The 16,224-nt window shown below is 56.3% G+C and overlaps 1 long non-coding RNA gene across 1 annotated transcript; it reads right to left on the bottom strand.

Moving 5' to 3' along the window:
• Positions 1-322: 322 nt before the first annotated feature.
• Positions 323-15,181, bottom strand: LOC125122522 (uncharacterized). The gene is made up of 3 exons (XR_007133838.1): positions 13,357-15,181; positions 4,883-4,917; positions 323-2,306 (listed from the first exon to the last, which is right to left on the bottom strand). It is a non-coding gene; the product is annotated as an uncharacterized LOC125122522 (long non-coding RNA).
• Between the last annotated feature and the right edge of the window lie 1,043 nt (positions 15,182-16,224).

The raw sequence follows: 16,224 nt of genomic DNA, 5'->3' as shown, positions 1-16,224 counted from the left end.
GAGAGGTGTGGACTGACACAGGAAGCCCCTGGTCACCCCCACTCTCTCCCGCAGTCTTCTACAGCTTCCTACCCCCTGCGGGCCTCAGTTTCCCCTTCTGTACAATGGGGAAGGCGGCAACATCCAATGGAGACCTAGGATCTGGGCCTGGACACACAGGCCTAGATCCTGGGCTGCAAACGGCCCCCCTACCACCCACTGGGCCCCGCCGCCCCTGCCTCCCCAACTCCCTCCCTCGGGGGACACATTTGCTGCTGGGAAAGTTAATCCATTACAGTTTAAAGGCTCCGTTCCTCGCTGGCAGTAAATTACCTACTTTGCATTTTGCAGCAACAACTTAACGGTATTAATTTATTGTGCTCTGTCTTTAACAAACATCATTATCATATTGCCAGCCAGGATTATGTAAATGGGAGGGACAAGGGAGAAAGAGGCCGATTCTTGTCCCCAAAGTCACCTTGATTTATTAACTTTGGAGCCCTGCAATTGGCCAGGCCCGGGAGGCACAGGTGAGCAGGGAACCCAGCAGGAACTGGAAAGCCTGGCGAGAGTGTCTCGAGGCCAGTGGGGGCTCTCAGGGGAAGACCCTGGGAGGGAAAGATGGGCTGGGCTTAGAGGGATTTCCTTGTGCGCCTTCAGATAAGCCCACTCCCTCCCTGGGCCCCAGTTTCCCCACCTGTAAAATGGGGCTTGGATTTAAGAGGCGCCTGAAATTGATAGGAATGAGCTTGAGAGTCAACAACACATTCTGAATGATACCAAAGCTCTGTGTGTGTGTGTGTGTGTGTGTGTGTGTGTGTGTGTGTGTGTGTGTTTGGGGAGGAGGAAGGGCTGAGTGGGGAAAGGTCTGGGACCACAAGATTCCGGGCTGGGGTCCTTCCCTTGCTGTGTTCCCGGGCTCCAGTGACTGTCCACCCTCAGGCCATCTGCACCTGACCAGTGATGGGCAGATACATGGTGGGGAGAGGGGTGAGCAGAGGCTGAGGAGAAAGGGGTGTGTCGGGGGGACCCCTGCCTGGCTGCAGGCCAGGGGCCAGTTAATGAGCGAATCCTAGACTTTCAGGCTCTAGATGGAGAGGCTGGCTTGGGAAGGGGAGCCAGGACCAGCTCAGCCTGGGAGGCGGCAGCATTTAGCTTCTGGCCTGCCATCAGGCCTGGAGGCTGGGCTGGGCTGTACCATAGGGGCTACAGAGGGTTACATACTGGGTCCCAGCCCCCTGCCCAGAACACCTGTAGCCTGTCCTGCGTTTCCGGGGCTCTGAGCCCCCACAGGGTACTCTAGGTCGGCCTGCTTGGGGAGCTGGCGGCAGCTGGGGCCGGATGCTCCCTCCACTCACCTCTGCCCCGCCCTGCTCACCTCCTGCCTCGGGCTGGATGTGGGAGAGTCAAGACCGATTACACAGCTGGCTGCCCCCGGCCACCCTCGGCCGTTTCCCTACCACCTGCAGCCGGGCTCTGCCAGGAACTCACTGGAGCTGCTTCCAAGCACCCGTGGGCTCCAGCCCAGGGTTCTGCCCCCGCCACCAGGGCCTGCTCTGGGCTTGATGGAGGCGCCAAGGTGGGGGCTGGAGAGGGGCCAGCAGGAAGGAGAGGCCCCCAGCCTGCCAGCGGTGGCGGTGTGCAGGGGCAGGTGGGAAAGGAGCAGGGTGGCAGGCAGCCCCCACTGTGCTGAGGTCCCACGTCACCCCCTATCTCCTCCCATCCCTGCTGCTTGGCCCCCCATGGGCCTGGGGTCCCTAGCCACCCCATTTTCCTACCTTTGCTTCTCTCCTGCATCTCTGTCTCTTGGTCTCTCCCAGCGGGGCTTTCAGAGGTGGAGGTGGCAGTGGGGAAGGAACTAGGAGCTGAGGCAGCCGAGGGGGGAGACAATTCAATTTCGAGAGTTGGTTCTGTCAATTCAGGTCGTGGCGTGATAAGAAAGTCATTTCTGTGATGGGTTTCTAATCCACGCCCTCCTGCCTCTGCATCCTGAGGCCACCTCCTCCCTCTGCCCAGGGCCGGAGACTGGAAGGGACCCCTGTTTCCCAACACAGAGGGGCCGGGCTCGCTCCAAATGAACCAGGCTGAGGAGCGTCTCCAGAGCTGGGGCGAAGGCCTGGGGAGCCTTTTGTAGCAAGAAGAGCAAACCCAGGAGGCATGGTGATTCCTAGTGGCCCAGGATGAAGAATCCTTCAGACAGCGCTATGAGTCACAAGGCCGGGCACGGTGGTGGTGGTCTAACTGGAGCCCCACAGCAGCCCCGTGAGAGAAGCCGAAATCGCCCCGTTCTGCAGATGGGGAGAGTGAGGCTCGGAGCCGTCTGATGCCTAAAGAAACACAGAGAGATGGGTAGAGGGAAGGGCCAAGATGAAGTGTGCTGGCTGCTGGAGCTGCTGGCGGGGTCGGGGGGGATGTTGGGGAAGAAGCGGGGATGGGCAGGGAGTGGCGGGGAGAGGTGTGCACTGGAGAAGAGGAGCCTTTGCCTCACCCTGGGCTCCCTTCCAACTCACCTGCACCAGCCAGGTAGATGGGGAAGGTGGCAGGGACTTGTCATCCTCAGCCAGCAGGTGCCAATCTCAAATCTTAAGGGGAGCAGCCCAATGGGCACCCAGCCAGGCACGAAGCCCCAGGGCAGCCTGCATTACTGCTGGCTGGGCAGGGGGCCCCAGGGATGGAGAGATGGGAATGGGGAGGAAGATGGTTCAGGAGACACAGGGGAGCCTGGGGCGTGGGTGAGGAGGCAGCCGCCACTGTCAGCAAGAGCCGGGCAGGGGGCCATCCCTTTATTGATGCCCCACCCCCTCTCCCAAGTCCTGACATCAAAGGCATCTCTCACCTCTCCCAGGGGGCCTGGCTGGGCACTCAGGCTTCCCTCAGTTTCTTTAACAGACCCCTGGGAGCTTCCTGGGGGCCAGAGGGCATGGATTTCAGCTGGATGAGGGCTGAGCCGCTGAGGCAGGTCCTTCTTCCCTCCCTGGCCAGAAGGGCGTCAGGGAGGCTCAGGGCTGGGCCAGACCTTTGTGCTTGATTCCCAGCGCCCCCCCCCCCCGGGGGGGGGCAGACATAGAGGGAATGCAGCTGGCTGGACCCTTCTTCTGGCTTGCCCCCCACTCCCAGCCCCCCACCTCAGGGATTTAATAGGAGGCGAAGCGGCAGGGTATATTTCCTATTCGCTTGCCCCCCCCCCCCCGCCCCCAGGAGGTTTGCTGGAGAATTGGCAAGGGATACAAAGTAAGGAAGATTCCTTAATCCTGTTTGTCTCCCTCTGCCTGCCCCCCTGGCCCTGCTGGCTCCAGAGGGCTCTTGGGAGAGACGAAGCAGGGCCAGAAAGTGGGATGGAATCCTTCTCCTACCTGCCTCCTAGGCTGACCCTGGTCCAGGTGCAGGTGCAATGGGTGGGGGCAGGGCTAGATGGCACAGGCCAGGCTGGGCCCACCAGGCTGCTGTGGCAGGCTCACCAGATCAGGCAGGGGGCTATGCAGGGCGGCGGGTGGTGGCGAGTGGGGACTTGCTTTAGCCGGCAAGCTAATCTCATTTGGTTGCTGCAGCCTGAACAACCAGGGCTGCATGCTAAGTGGCCAGAGGCAGCGGCAGGACTCAGGACAGCCCTGGGAGCGGGCACCAGACCCAAGTGCACCCAGGAGAACCCAGAGGCCAGCCCCAACTTGGATAAGGAGCCACACTGGGCAGTGGCGGGGTGGGGGGGGGGCAGTGAGGGCGACAGCGCCTCCTGTGCAGTCAGAGGTTCCTCCCTGGGGCGGACCCGCCTGGAGATGGTGGCACCAGGGTCATCCAGCTTCTCAATTCTGTCCTCCCCACACCCAGCCCTCCTCCTTTGGGGTCCAGGTGGGTTGGTGGAGATTGGTGAGTGTGGGCCACTGGGCAGGAGATGGCTGGAGAGGGAACTGGTCCAGCCTGCTCAGGAATTGTAATTGGAGGAAGGGACCTGCAGGTCTGACGGAGAGAAGGAGCTGGTGGGGGAGGAGAAGTGCTGGAAAGGAGGTGAAGGAAGGGAGATGACAGGGGGCTGGGGAGGCTTGAGACTCAGGGCCCTGCTCATCACCCACTGCTTTTCACCTCCAGGGGCTTATTTGGAGGAAGGACAAGGGAGGCCCAAAAGGAACCCCTGCTGCTGAAAGATGACTGAGGCTGCGCCCATCTTTAGCTCAGACAGCGAGGGATGGAAGTGCCAGGAATGCAGGGCCTTGGTTGGTACCAGGCTGGGAGTCCCCCACTACCCACCCTGGCTGCCACTCCTCAGGCTACCAGCACCCTCGGCACCCTGGGAGAATCCTGGAATCGCACAGGTAGCTCCAGCCTTTGGGCAAAGATCTGTGATTCCTACATGGAGTACCGACTGCATCTCGGTGAGGGAAAGCTGCTGATAAACAGAAACCCTGATGCTCACAGCCTGGGTGTCGGAGGGCCCTTATGGAATACTCTGTGACTCCGTTTCCCCAGATGCCCCTGAGGGGCGGCTGATGAAACAAGAGCCCCAGGTCCAGAGTAAAGAAAGCCCTGTTATCATTTTTCAGCATCGCATCCGGCACCCAAGTGGTACCCACTCCCCCAAATACTCAAAGCACCACAATTCATCTCCAGAGTCTGATGGACCTTTGCATAATTAATGGCTGTGCCCTCCCTTGCTGTGTGGTTGTGGGCAAATATCTTTACCTTTCTGAACCTCAGTTCTCCATCTGTAAAGAGGGGCAAGATTATTTAGCTTACAGGAATGTTGCAAGAAGCTAAACCAGAGTATAAAGATCAGCATGTGTAAGTGATAAATACAGACAGTGTCCACTATGCAATAGGTGTGCAAAATATCTCTTCCCTCCTATAGACGACCCCACCCAACACTAACTCTCAGGGGACACCCAGAGCTCCGGACTGGGATAAAACTCACCCAGAACCCAGCGCTGGAACGAGCGTCTCCAACACCTGCCAGGGAAACACAAGAGATGAAATCTCTGGCCCTGAACTTCACCACCTGTGAAAGGAGAGGGCTGGGCTGATCTGTGGTTTCCGGCTTGACTCTGGGATATCAGGGGCCTCCCTTGGGGGTCAATGTCAAGCCCATAGGCCTCCAGGCCCATCTTTCCTAGTTCACCCAGACTACCTCCCTTTCACCCATGGGAAGGTCCGCAGAAGACTCTGAAAGAGTTTTAGGGGCTGCTAAGCCTCAACTGGGGGAAAGCCTCTGAACAAAGTTCAAAGGGTCTGGTAGCTCAGGGCCCCTGGAGCGGAGGTCCCTCCCCACATCCCTGCCTATGCAGACCCTCCTCATCCCTGCCTGGGTCGGAGTTGACTCACCTGTCGGGGAGGGGCTGAGTGGACAGGAGAAGCGACCCCACCCCATCCCCAGGCAGCTGGAGCCCAGGCCTTGGATGCCGGCTCTGTTGGCAGTTAGAGCCCCCCTGGTCGTCTAATTTAATCACAGCTGTGTGCACGGCGACTCTATAAATAATTTTTAGTGCGACATAACCATTATTTCACTAATTGCTTCACGCGCACCCCTGGCCTGTGAGATAAATTAGTTTGCTGAGTCAGCACCTTTGGCCGGTGCTGCTTTGGGGCTTAGGAAGTGCAGTCCAACAACTGCGTTGTTCCCATGCCAGCCTCAACCGGGCACCCTAAACTGAGGGAGCTATTCCTGTGAAGGGGACAAGGGTGGAAGAAGTGAGGAGGAAAAGAAAGGAGCTGATGAGGGTTGCCACGTACGGTTGTCCAGGTTGTAAACTGCACAATGATACTTGGCCAGGGAAGCAAGTGGAGGTTAAAATTCAGCCCATGCGATGCTTTATCAATCTGTGTGCCCTAACATGACATTTGCTTGACCCAGGAGAAGGAGGTGCCTTTTTGTAATCTGTACAAATGGCACTGCACGGACTAGTAGACCGAAATAACCCACCCAACAGGTTGTCAAGGCCACCCCTATCAGAGGGGAAGCAAAGTAGCATATGCCCTAGAGACGCCTCTCCCATTATCAACTGCGTGGAGACATGGATTCTAGGTCTCACACTGAGTGACCTTGGGCAAGTCACTTCCCCTCTTCTGGGTTATAACGATTCCACAGTTTATCAAGCACTAATCACATCTAAGGCTGGGCTTCAAACCCATCACTGGCTCTATACACCGCGCTCTTTCCACCGGCCCAGCATATTCCCAAATTAGTAGAAGTGGCTTGAAAAAAAGACAAAACAAAAAGCTTCACTCAATTAAGCACACTTGGGAAGGAAGTTAAACAGGTTCCATTTCCACAGGCCTTTCCGGAGAGCCTGCAGTATCTTCCAAAGCAGCATGACTCTCAGAGGCTGAAAGAGGTGTCGCTTTCCCCGAACGTATCTGGCCATGGAACCCTTCATGTTAGGAGCCTTGTCCATGCTGGGATCCTAGGTGAACCTCTGGGCTTATTTAGTGGATTTCACCTCCGAGGACAGAGAAATCTTCCGTTCCCAGCCCGCTCGCTGCACACGGAGCCATGACTCTGGACTCAGGGCCCTTCCCCATGTGTCATCCATGAGCAGGTCTGGGTCTTTCTTCCTTTCCATGGGTGGCTGTGTCCCGAGGCCACTAGGCTCCAAGCTCCTGGAGGGTAGAGGTTGAGGCTGCTCGTTGACTGCCGTGTCCCCGGGGCTTAGCTCAGCAGCTGTCTGTTGAGTAGAGGACGACCTAAGTGGCTGAGCTGAAAAGATACGGGGCTTCGCATCCATCCCTAGGTCTCACTGGCTGTGCGACCTTGGAGCAGATGGCTGCGATGAGTCCTTCCCCATCCGAGCTCATGTCCCTGTTTGTCAAGCGGGGATCAAACACTCTTGTCCTGTTCATCCAGAAGTGCGGAAGGGCAGCTCAAATGAAACGGATGCATGTGAAAGAGCGCTTTCGAAAGTGTGGACCTCTTGACAACCGCAGTGAATGACTGCTCTTGTCTGTTTCCTTCTCGCCCCCCGCACAGGGCTGGGGCCGTGATCACGGATCTACGGGCTCGCTTCCCTCCATGCATCGTCCTTGTCCAGGAGTCCTCACTGCTCTGCGATAAGATGGTGCTCTCCTTGTTTTCTTTTCTTTCTTTTTGGTCTTTTTGCCTTTTCTTGAGCTGCTCCCGTGGCATATGGAGGTTCCCAGGCTGGGGGTGGAATCAGAGCTGTAGCCGCAGGTCTACGCCAGAGCCACAGCAACACGGGATCCGAGCCACATCTGCGACCTACACCACAGCTCAGGGCAACGCTGGATCCTTAACCCACTGAGCAAGGGCAGGGATCAGACCTGATCCCGCAACCTCATGGTTCCTAGTCGGATTCGTTAACCACTGCGCCATGACGGGAACTCCCTCTCCTTGTTTTCTGAATGAGAAAACTGAGGTTGAGAGAGGCGATGCGGCTTACCCAAGGTCACACAGCTGGATTTGAGCCCAGAACCACCTGACTCCAGAACTTGCTTTTTCTCTCTGCTCCCGGCTTGTTTCCTGTGGTACAACCTGATTCTCCCCTCCCTTTATGGGCAGGGAGATAAAGTGGGTTAAGGAATGCTAGCAGCAGAGGGACCAGGGTCCCATTGTCCTGTCACCTGCTACACGCACAGTGACAAGGACAACCTCGCTGAGGGTCTACCCCACACCTGGCATTCAACTGGCTGTCTTAGAGTCATCACTTCCCCATTTTCGAGATGTGGCGACGGAGGCATGGGGCATTTACGTGACCTCTTCAGCTGCGTGCAGTTGAGGAACGAGTGGCCCGAGGTGGGCTGATTCCAGGAAGTGTGTTCTTTCCCCGAATTCTCAGGTCCCTGAGAAATCTGAATAGCCAGCCGCGGTCTGGGGGTGTGTGCAGTGGCCCTTCAACTCCTTAACTTCGGGGTCTCTCAGGCCCTGTGGCAGCAGCTGTCATGAAGGTGTCCCCAAGGCGAGTCGTGAGCCTCCGGGCCTCTTCTCACCCACCCATCCCCGTGCCTGCCTCCGCAGCCCCATGGGCCCGGTGCCCCCGCTCCCCTTGCCTGGCGCATCTTTGTCCCCAGGTAACAGTGAGGAGAGATGGTTTGTCCAGGGTTCCTGTTTAACAACCTGGGGGACCAGGAGGAGGAGGCAGGAAGGCAAGAGTGAAGTGGCTGCTGACAGTCAATACTGATGCTGAGCAGTTTATGGCCAAGTCTCCCTCAAAAAGCTGCCTCCAGAAGGCAGCCTCGGTGTCTCTCATCTCCCTAGTTGTCCCAACTGTCAGCCTGGCAGCCATGGGGACAGTGACAGGCCCATCTCCCCTCCCAGGGTGAGTCCATCACGGCCAGTCACAGGCACGCTCCTGAGTGTGGCATTCAAGGCTCCCCAGACCTGCCTCCAGCCTCATCCCTTATTTATTCATGTATTTCAAAATATGCATTTCCAGGAGTTCCCATCGGGACTCAGCGGTAACAAACCCGACGAGCATCCATGAGGATATAGGTTCAATCCCTGGCCTTGCTCATTGGGTTATGGATCCGGCATTGCCATGAGCTGTGGTGTAGGGTGCAGACATGGCTCAGATCTGGCGTTGCTGTGGCTGTGGCGTAGGCCGGCCGCTGTAGCTCCGATTTGACCCCTGGCCTAGGAACCTCCACATGCCGAGGGTTGCCGGTGTGGCCCTAAAAAGCAAAAAAAAAACAAACAACAAACCCCCCAAACACACCAGACTCCTCCAAAGACTCTACAGACAGAATTCAGGGGTCAGTGAAGTTCAAGGGGGAACAGCTACACTGCACTCATTTCTCTAAAATGCAGCCCTTCTCCGCAATTGTAGGTACCGGCGACACACGCGGTACAGGTAGCAGTGCCTGTGCCTTGGTCACCAGCAGAAAGCAGATGTTTCCTGTCACCTCACAGTGGTTGCAGACGTTTCACAGTATCATCGACACTCATCACCGCTTCAAAATTGTGGGAGCGAAAAGAGGTGCGGCGAGATCTTGTTAGGGAATGCGTTACCAAAGAGGCACCTACATAGCGCTGAATCACACATTTGTAAATGTTTTGAAAACTGTATTGCAATATAATTGGCTCCCTTTGTGATTCCACGTATCTTCTTCTATTTAAACACGTATTTAAAAACATTATTCTGGGAGTTCCCGTCGTGGCGCAGTAGTTAACGAATCTGACTAGGAACCAAGAGGTTGCAGATTCGATTCCCTGGCCTTGCTCAGTGGGTTAAGGATCCGGTGTTGCTGTGAGCTGTGGTGTAGGTCGTAGACATGGCTCGGATCCCACGTTGCTGTGGCTCTGGCGTAAGCCGGCGGCTACAGCTCTGATTCGACCCCTAGCCTGGGAACTTCCAAATGCCGCGGGAGGGGCCCTAGAAAAGGCAAAAAGACAAAAACAAACAAACAAAAAAACATTATTCTGAGAAGGGGTCTGTACATAGGTTTCACCAGAGGCCAGGGGTCCATGGCCCCAAATGGGTTAAGTCCTGCAGTAGAGTGATTGGAGTGGGGGCTCAGCTAGAACAGGGCGGGGGTTGGGGGGGGTCTCTAGGGTAGTGATATTTGAGCAGTAACCTGAAGGAGGCAGAGGTACTGCCACAAGGAGCTTCAGCGTGAAATTCATTCCAGGCTGCAGGTGGACGGGCTCTGAGGTGGGAGGGAGCCAGGAGGCTGGTGCGGCTGCAGCAAAGGGGCTGATGGTGGGAGAGGATGCCGAGGGCAGGGACCGCGTCAAGGAAGGCTGCTCAAGCCTCGGGGAGGACCTGGGCCTCCATTCCCAGTGAGGTGGGCGTCTGCTGCCGGGAGTTAAGCGCAGAGCCATGCTCTCTGATTTCTCAGTGAGGGGGTCACTGTGGGTGTCAGGCAGACAAAGGGAGGGCTGAGCAGAGAGTCAGAGGGGGTGCCAGGCCACCTCTCACACAAGTGAAAGATGATGTTGCTTGGACCAGGGTAGAAGTGGTCCCATTTGGAGCTATTTGAGGCTGGAGCCAAGAGAACATAGGTCAAATGAGCTGAGAACTTTCATGTCCTGTGCTTTAGTTTATGCTCTTCCCCGGGACACACCTTCCTGCTGCATCTGTTTCCAGGCCCAGAACTTTCCCAAGTCTCTACCCATGTGGCGGAGGCTGCTGGTCACCTATCTGGCTCCCCCTCTTCCTTGCTAACAGATCCCCAGTATTATCTGGGGGAGTAACATGCCCATCCTAAAAAGCACACATCCCAGCCCCCTTTGCGCCTCGGGGTTGCCATGGAGATATGATGAGAAGTTGTTTGGTGGGATCTCCAGGAACAGGCTTCTTATAGGAGGTAGACTCATCCTTTTCCCTCTCTTCTTCCCTGTAACTTGGACTCGAGGTTGGAGCCTCCTCCCACAACAGCTTCTTTGAGACCAGGAGAGAAAGGTCAAGGATGTCACAGTGACCTCAACTCTGATATCCTTGAGGGCTGAACTTTGCCTCATGAAAAAAACCAAAACCTTTTTGGACTAAAGCCACTATAGTTGGATCTCTGTTATTAGCAGTAGAATAAGATTCCCATCTGATATAACCACAATCCAGCTACCTGTTATATGTCTTCGTCTAAAGAAGACGGGCCCCTCAGACTCAACGTGCCTGATGGTGGGCCTCCATCATTCTCTCAAGAAACTCTTTGTTGGGGAACCCAGACATCTGGGAGAAAAGGCAACTAACAGTACAAGAGCTGCACCCATCCACCCTCCCACCACTCATCCATCCAGCCAGCCAGCCATCTATCCAACTATTCATCCATGTGATCATTCATCCATCCACCCATCCACCCACCCATCCATCCATCCATCCAATCACTCATCCATCCATCCACCCATCCATCCAATCACTCATCCATCCAATCACTCATCCACCCATCCACCCAATCACTCATCCATCCATCCACCCATCCACCCATCCATCCATCCACCCATCCATCCAATCACTCATCCATCCACCCACCCATCCATCCATCCATCCATCCATTCATCTGTGGGCCTATCTATCAAATAAACTTTTATCAGACATCTACCACATACTGGGCCCTGTGCGAGACATAAGAGCTAGAGATATGAATAATATACTGTATTTGATGCCCATTTGCTTCTGTGTGAGCGGACCCTCTTTGTAAGGACGAATCAGAAGCTGTAACCTATGACTGACCCCCGTCGCGGGAAACAGCAGGAGACATGGGTATTCATTCCTTTTGAACCTTTGGATTTTGCATCATGTGTGTGTATTCACTAGCTAAACATGTTTTAATTAAAAACATATGTACATCTCATCTGGGTTTTCTGCATTTGCCTTGCTCCTGAAAGGATTTGAGGCAGCTTACAAGAATACACAGATGAACAGAGGTGGCCGTGCTGTCAGGGTGTTTGACAGTGTCGTGGGAAAAGAGACGAGTAAACAATTCCGCACTAGGGGCAGAGGGCCACGGGAGGCCACTTACGTCCCGTCTCCAATGATCGTGGCGGCTGCACTCAGCCATGGCAATGACCTGGCACCATGGCTACCTTTGTCTCACCCCAGCTGGGTCTGAGAACCAAGATGACCACCTCTGGATAATACAGCCGGGACTCTCCTGCCCCCACTCTGCCAAGTTCAGGCACTTAGCCGACCCCTAAGTCCTTGAGTCCACATCCCAGGTCAGGGTGGCTGGAAAAGCCTGCCCTGGTCAGGGAGCACGGATCCACCTTGCCAGCCTGTTGTCTGCATGTCTATACCAGCCCCCTGCGCCTGGGGGTGAACGCACTGAGTACAGAAGACAGCTTGTCTCCAGGGCCCTGATGTCCGGCACAGCCAGGACCCCTTCCACAGCCCTGAACTGGGAAGCGGGGCTGGGGGCTGAGGGAAGACAGGAGCCGGGGTTGCAGGCCGGCTGCCCAGAAAGCGAGGACCAGCCAGGCTGCTTGGAGAATGCGGGTCTTTTCAGAGCAAGCCTTTGAAATCCAGCAAGAATAACTTTAAACAATAAGATGCTTCTCTCTCCCCCTCGGCTGTTGCCCAGGCAACGCCAGAGTGCTCAACAACTGTTTAGTTTTTAAGAAACCAAATCTCCCTCCCTTTGGTCAGCTACCGCCAGGAAGATGAAGAGGCGGCGAAGGCGCCCCTCGCGGCCCATTGTGTGGGCACCCGGGTCAGCCGCCTGCAGCAGTGACATTTAAATCTGACGCTACATGGTATAGATGAACCCGGGGCCGCACTCCTCAATCTCCCGCCCCAGACTCCTTGCCCCTGGGTGGCTCTGGCGGTCTGTGGGGGAGGGAGGGTGGGCGGAGGTCACAGCAGAGAGGCTGACCGACCTTGGTCTGCAAGGCAGCTGGTGGCCCTGCATGGGTTTCGAGAGGCCATCTGTCCCCAACCCGCTGCATCACCTGTCTCAGGAGAGCCCTCATCAGGCCAGGGGTTGTCACATCCACTGAGGCAGTGTTGGCCCCCAGAGGTTCTCTGAAAATCCCCACCTTTGGGCGGCCTCAGCCAAGAACATGAGCAGCTCACCTGTTTGCAAGGGAGACTGATGCCCTTCAGCTCCAGGGGGCCTCCCACCACCCTCCAGGGGGGTGTTTTTTCCGTCCTCCCAGGCGCGGAGGTCTCGAAAGAGGCCAGGCGGCACCCGGCACTTTGAAACGCAAATCCTTACAACTGTGCAAGGAGGTAGGTGTTTCCAGGAGCCCATTTCCCCAGAGCCGGAAACAGAGGCTCCAGACACCTACGTGATAGTGAACAGGCAGGATCTGGGCGGACCCAGGCCACCCCAACTTCAGAGTCTGGTTTTTTTAGGGCCGCACCCACAGCATATGGAGGTCCCCAGACTAGGGGTTGAATCCGAGCTGTAGTTGCTGGCCTATACCACAGCCACAGCAACGCCAGATCAGAGCCAAGTCTGCAAACTACACCACAGCTCACGCAACGCCAGATCCTTAACCCACCGAGCAAGGCCAGGGATCGAACCTGTGTTCTCATGGATCCTAGTCAGATTCGTTTCCATTGAGCCATGACAGGAACTGCGAGTCTGTGCTTCTGTGTCTCAGCCCAGACTGCCTTGGTGAGACTCTGTGACACACAGTGGGGACAGAGGACAAATCTTTCCTGGCTCCTGGGGGCTTGGCCTATGTGCTCTTCTGGAGGAGAAAACTGGCTCCCCGCTTTGCCTCCATGGAAGGAAAGTGATGAGCTTTGGGCACGTTCTGTGTCACGCTTCCTTGCACTAGCCAAAGCACAGATTTAAAACCTCACTTTTCGGAGTTTCCTGGTGGCCGAGAGGTTAAGGATCCAGTGTTGTCACCGCTGTGGTGAAAGTGCTCTATCCCTGGCCTGGGAACTTCCCGCATGCTGCAGGCACAGCGAAAACTCACTTTGCTGGTCTTTCAACCGGCTGTGCAGTTGTGAAGGAGGTGCTAACAGTAGCAGGCGCTTGGGGAGAACTTACCAGGTGTTCAGCAGTGTTCTGAGAACTTCATTTAATCATCGCAGGAACTCCAGATACAGGGACCATCTGGGATCATCTCTGGTTTCAGATGAAGGACTGGAGATCCAGCGTGGTGCAGCTACTGGTCCAAGGTGACAGTTGCTGCATAAACCAGGGGGGCAGGTCCTGGCACACAGTAGGTTCAAAGCAGGTGCTGGCTTTCACGTCCCAGGAAAATAGACAGAGGGGCTTCTGTCTCCAGGGAAGCAAAACATGGGAGAAAGTTAAATTTAGAAAAGCCAAACCAGGTTAGAACAAGCCCCTCATCCAGCTCAGCAGCAAAATCAGGACGGGAAATTGGCTTCAGCCACAACAAAAACCTAGCCGGGCAAGCTTGACGCTGGTGAAATGAGAAAGGCCGAGCGGGGGAGGGAGGCCCGAGGCTCTGAGGCGGGAGCGCCCGACGCCCGCTCCTTTCTGCCTGGGAGTCCCGCTCCCGCACCCAGGACAGGCGGCCCTGCCCCGCCAGGAGCCCCTCGGGGGCCGCGCTGAGTCCCCAGCTGTGACGAGGCACACAGGCCGAAAGACCGCCGCCACGAGGCTGGAAGTACCGTCCCCGCTGACACTTGGCCACAACCCGCAGGGGCCCCTTCTCTCGGAGGAAACCCGGAAATATTCCTCCGCCTCTTCCCACCTCCACCCTGAAAAAGTCCCGGTACCCTAATCACGTCCGCGCCCCACCTCCCTCCCCAGATGGTTTAGCGCCGCTAAATGGTGAGCCGGGAGGTGGGATGCTGGGGTGGGGGGTGGGGGGTAATGAACTCCCATTGGCTTTTTTCACGAGATCACTGCCTTAATTTACGAGGCCGGAGTGAGGCTCATTTCCCCAGCGCGCATTGAGTAATTAACTATTAATAAAAGCATTACTGAGTTAACCACTGGGGCATGTTTAATTCATGGGGCAGCCCTGGAACAGGACGGAGGCTCTGGCTCCGTGGGGGATTCCTCCCAGAGCAAAACACAGCCAGCGGGAGGCCGCTCCCCCGCCCCACCTCCGCCCCAACCCCGCCTCGCCACCACCAGACCCTCGGGCCCCTGCAGCGGGCAGTTCTTTGTGCCCTTAACCGGAGGGGCTGCCGGGTGACACAGCTGGCGTCACTACCCGAGGGGCTGCAGAGAGGCGGAAAACAGGGCACTGGGAAGGGTGAGTCTGGGCGGGGAGGGCTCCTGGCTGCCCTTGGGAGCGAGGGAGGTGAGTGACCCTGGGCAAGTCACCCGGCCTGTGGAGCCTGTTTCTCCTCTGGCAAGTGGGGCAGCTGATCACACCTCTCTCCTAGGGGTGCGCTGCAGGAGCAAAGAAGGATGGGAAAGGAGGTGGTAAATGACCGGGTGCTTTTCACCCGTGCGGCCTTGGCTTTAGGCCCGCCCCTCCCCCCACCTGGAGGCGTGGCAATTGCTGCGTGTTGGTGGGGGAGGGGAGAGACCTGCTTGTTCAAGAACCACCTGAGCAATTCCCATCAGGATAACTCCTGGAAACGAGTTTTTCAAAGGAGGGACCCGCCCCTCCCCCTCTTCTTAACCCGCGTGCCTCGGTGGCTAATAAGGGTGAACTGATTCCTATGGTGCTGAATCGCACCATCCCCGTGTTCACTCACCTCTGTGTCTTTGCATCTACTCTTGTCTCTGCCAGGTACTCCTAGCTCCTGTTGTCTGCTTGGCGACTCCTGTGCCGTCTTCAAGTCTTACTTTAAAAGGATCAGCTGCTCCTGGGAATCTTTGTTCTCCTCCTGCCCCAGGCAGAATTGGTTGCTCCCTTTTCTGTGCTTCTCATAACTCATCTATTACGGCATCTGTCCATCCACCCACCCACCCACCCATCCATCCGTCTCCACTAAGAACCAGTAGTGTGTGTCTCTGACCATGGCGGACGCGTCCAAGTTTTGGACAAGTCCGGCTTTCCCTAGACCAGTGGTGGTTCATCTTTTGGGGTGGTGGCAGGAGACGGTGGTCAAGGAACCCTCTGCCAGGAAAATGCACCTCGTGCCAGGAGTTGCTTCCCTCTTCAGGGATCCCTGGTTGTGCCTGAAACCAGGCTGTGGACCCTACATGTGGTGGCTGCTGTCACGGGCTGCTGATTCTTCTCCGGGAATGGGACTTGCTCCCCCAGCCCGTGGAAGCATGGCTGGAAGGCAGCCTTCAGCTGTCAGCCCTTTGGGGAGATTATCTTGATTGGAAGAAAACTGCCTCATCCAAGGTCACGTCTCATGACAGATCAATGAGGACGTGCAAAGGCCCGAACCCCACCCCACTTGAAGCTCAGCTTCTCCCTCTGCTGAACCGTCGCCTCCTTTCCACAGGTGTTTTTCCCAAGACCACTTTCTAAACAACATCCTACACGGGGATCGCCACCTCTGTGTCTACTTCCCAGGGAACCCAATGGATTTAAAAGCCCTGCAGAAGTTTCTCGAGGACAGCAATGGCATCTTAATGCCTTCTGTACCTCCAGTGGCTCTCACTGGGCAGGGCGTGTTGTAGGGGCTCCAGAAACATTTATTGAATGCACTTGAATGCATTTTCTCCTGCTTCCTCATCTGTCCCTCTGTTGTCCCAGCAGGAGAGTTCTCGTCAGGTACCTAAGAGAAACAGGTGGACCCACTGGCAGGATGCCAGCTGGACTAGGACTGTTTCTGGGGAAATATACTAGTTGCCAATGAAACTGGAAATAACCATGGGAACAGAAGTCAAGCTAATGGGTTGCTGTGAAGCAAGGTCAAAGTGGCCGGGCTGCTGTCAGGGCTGTGGGATTAGTGTGAAGGCTCAAGGGGATGGCTGGGGGGCTGGAGGCTAGCAGGGATGGGTGGTGGTGGTGGGGGACAGCCTTTTCTTGCA

Source organism: Phacochoerus africanus, chromosome 3, assembly GCF_016906955.1.
Source record: "Phacochoerus africanus isolate WHEZ1 chromosome 3, ROS_Pafr_v1, whole genome shotgun sequence".
Taxonomy (NCBI): domain Eukaryota; kingdom Metazoa; phylum Chordata; class Mammalia; order Artiodactyla; family Suidae; genus Phacochoerus; species Phacochoerus africanus.
Note: the sequence above shows the minus strand (reverse complement) of the source record. Positions and strands in the feature narration are given on the sequence as shown.